Consider the following 3,060-nt stretch of genomic DNA (forward strand, 5'->3'; position numbering starts at 1 on the left):
ACGCGCAATATATCTACATTTTTTATAGCGCTTTTTTATTTTAAAAAGCGTTGTTGTATCTTTTTACAATGCTCGATTCTACAACGCTTTTTTTTTTTTTGAAAAGGCGTTGTAAATGGCCATAAAATTTAATCGACATAAAATTTTAGAAAAACCACACTCACCTTATTGAATAGATAATCAACAACGAAATCGTGTTCTTCTACCTTTTTTTGAAAATCGAGACCTTATGTTAGTTTTACGAATGACCAGGGTGTGGCGTTGTTTTTACTGAGAATTAATACGATATATACCGCATGGCGAGAACTTTTTAAAACGACTTAATAGAATCAGCACAAACCTATTTTACTTTGTATATATACATATAGGTCTCATAATAAATTATTATTATTATTATAATTATTAAAATATAATACAACTGAGGCTGACACCTTTGGAAATTAGAGGCGAAATGGTGGCCTCAATCTAAATAAGGAAGTGGTATGATACAATATTTATTGTGAATACAAAGTTGCGTTTCTATAATCAACCCAACTTGGTGCAATCGGTAGGCTTAAAAGATACAACATTTTTAACGACGTCATAACCAACCAACAAGTTCTGTTGAGCCAAATTTCCAAAGATGGAACCAATTTGAGATGGCATGAAAGCGAAGCAATATACCCCATTAGCAATTGGAATAAATGTACTAATTGAATGCAATTTAATATCTGCACCTTTAAAATTTGCCGTGATTATAGGAAAATCATATCCATCTGAAGGGACATTATAGCAAAGGCTAAATTGACCGTTTGGATCTTCATAAATATCTAGGTTAACCAATTCTTTTACAGCTGATTCCAAATTTTGATAATCAGCACTTGGCATAAGAGTCAATGTTGTACCCGAATCAATTATGATGTTACCCTCACCACCACCATTTGAATCCCCTGTAAATTCTATTCTTTGGTTTCCAACAGTAAACGCTTCCAAGGTCAAATAGTAGAAAGTTTTTGGATCTTTACTCACTAAAGGAGTTGACACAGCACCATTACCTGAAACCGCGGCTGCATCTCCAAAATTGAGTTTGCTTGTCGCACTTGAGTCACCCAATAATGGTACCAAACAGTAGGAGAACTTTCCACCAATTTTAGATCCCAATTGTGTTGTAAGAGACACAGATCCACCTCCAAGGCCAACTATACCAGAGCTTCTACCATCAAATGACACTGTATTTTGAGTCCCACATCCTATCACAGTTTTAGGAAATGAAACAGAATGACCAGTGGTGGAATCCAATGTAAGAGTCTCGAGACTAAGATCTCCTTGTGAATGTGATCGATCACCATACTGAATATTATATTGACAAGAATCTTGTTCAGTACAAGAAGTGTCTCTCAAAGATTGACATGTGTTAGAATTGCAAGGAATGTTTTTGTAACTTTATGATTTTGAAGGCTCAAACTTAGGAGTCGTTTGGTTGAAACATTCTTCACAAGGCTTACATTGAAGCCAAATAATGTCACTACCAGTATCAGCAATACCAAATAACTTAAATGGTGGGGTACCAACTGAATAAGTCATGAGATATGAACCTCCGTCGGGAATTACAGACGATTTAGGAGTATCAGTGAGTGAATCTTTGTAGAAATGATTAATACGACTAATGGACTGACGTACAGCATTGACCACAAGTTGGTATTTGGTTGCAGGTTGGTAGAAGGGTGATTTTAAAGAGTCGCGGTGGATAAGGTCAACACTAAAACCATTGTTTTGTGCATGGGAATGAAAAACAATGAAACAAAGGGAAAATAATAAAAGGATAAGAAAAGAATTTGTGTTCATCTTTGTTATTAGGAGAGTTTTGATGTGAAAATATGATACCACTGTCATATTCTTGAGTACCTTTTTATAAGAATCTGTATGAGGTACTGTGTTGCTTGAAATGCATACAATTGAGAAAACGCATTCTTAGGAAATAGACATTTTGGTCTAAAAAGTTTTGACTCCACGTCATTATTCATTTTAAAAAGAAAAAAATTAAAATAAATATTCATTTTAATTAAAAGTGATTTCGAATAAGATTCTCAACAGATTTCAGTTAATGGTATATTTTCATTCCAGACATACAATTAGATTTCTTAATGGTATTAATTAATTGATGAAATCCAGCAATAAATATTTTGTTATAAGAGTTCTGAGAATAAACTTCTCAGAATACATACCATTTTACAAAATATAATAATAATATACCTATTTTAAATTAGTATAATGTAGTTGAAATTTTCAACAAAATTTTGTTATGGTAGTGGTATATTTTCAAATTTTTATTCCTTACAATTACATTAAGAAATGGTATTAATTAATTGATGAAATCCAACAACAAAAGTTTTGCTATAAGAGTTTCATGAATAAACTTTTTAATTCAAATAACAAATAATAATATTATACATTTTTTAATTACCTTATGACGATCAAGACATCAAATAAAAATTAATTGATAGAATCCGACATTTTTTTGAGTTCAGTGAATAATCTTTTTAGCACAAATATCATATAGTATATAACAATTCCAAAAGTGGTGTTAGAGTTGAATATTTAGGTAATACCATCAATTTTTAAAAATTAACAATGTCAAGACTAATTAAATTGACATATCATTAACAATATCGATTTTAAGGGGAGTAATGAATTTGACTCTATAAAAGTTAGTTTAACAAAACTTGGTGCAACTTTCCCTTTATATCTAAAATAACATCAATTTTAATTAAATATTTGGTGACAAATATTTTTCACGTATATGATTTTTATAACCTAAAATGTTAGAGTAAAAGTGGTTTTAACTGCAATCTTCTAATTAATATTTTGATGATAAAAAAAAAAAAAAACAAAGAAATAAGGAACAATTATCTTCTTAATTTTGCTAAGTGCGGATATTCATATTAAATTAGAAGTAAGTTAAAGATAACAATCTTATTGTTTTTAACACAATGACTATTATTATCTAATCTAAGTGTTTTTAACACAATGAATATTATTATCTAATAAACAAGTAATTATATTTACTAATAGAGCAACTCA

At 30.2% G+C, this 3,060-nt stretch overlaps 1 pseudogene; it reads right to left on the reverse strand.

Moving 5' to 3' along the window:
• Nucleotides 1–525: 525 nt before the first annotated feature.
• LOC101510543 (aspartic proteinase CDR1-like) lies at nt 526–1,835 on the reverse strand (annotated as a pseudogene).
• Nucleotides 1,836–3,060: the final 1,225 nt, after the last annotated feature.

The sequence above is a fragment of the Cicer arietinum genome, chromosome 7 (assembly GCF_000331145.2).
Source record: "Cicer arietinum cultivar CDC Frontier isolate Library 1 chromosome 7, Cicar.CDCFrontier_v2.0, whole genome shotgun sequence".
NCBI classification, from domain to species: domain Eukaryota; kingdom Viridiplantae; phylum Streptophyta; class Magnoliopsida; order Fabales; family Fabaceae; genus Cicer; species Cicer arietinum.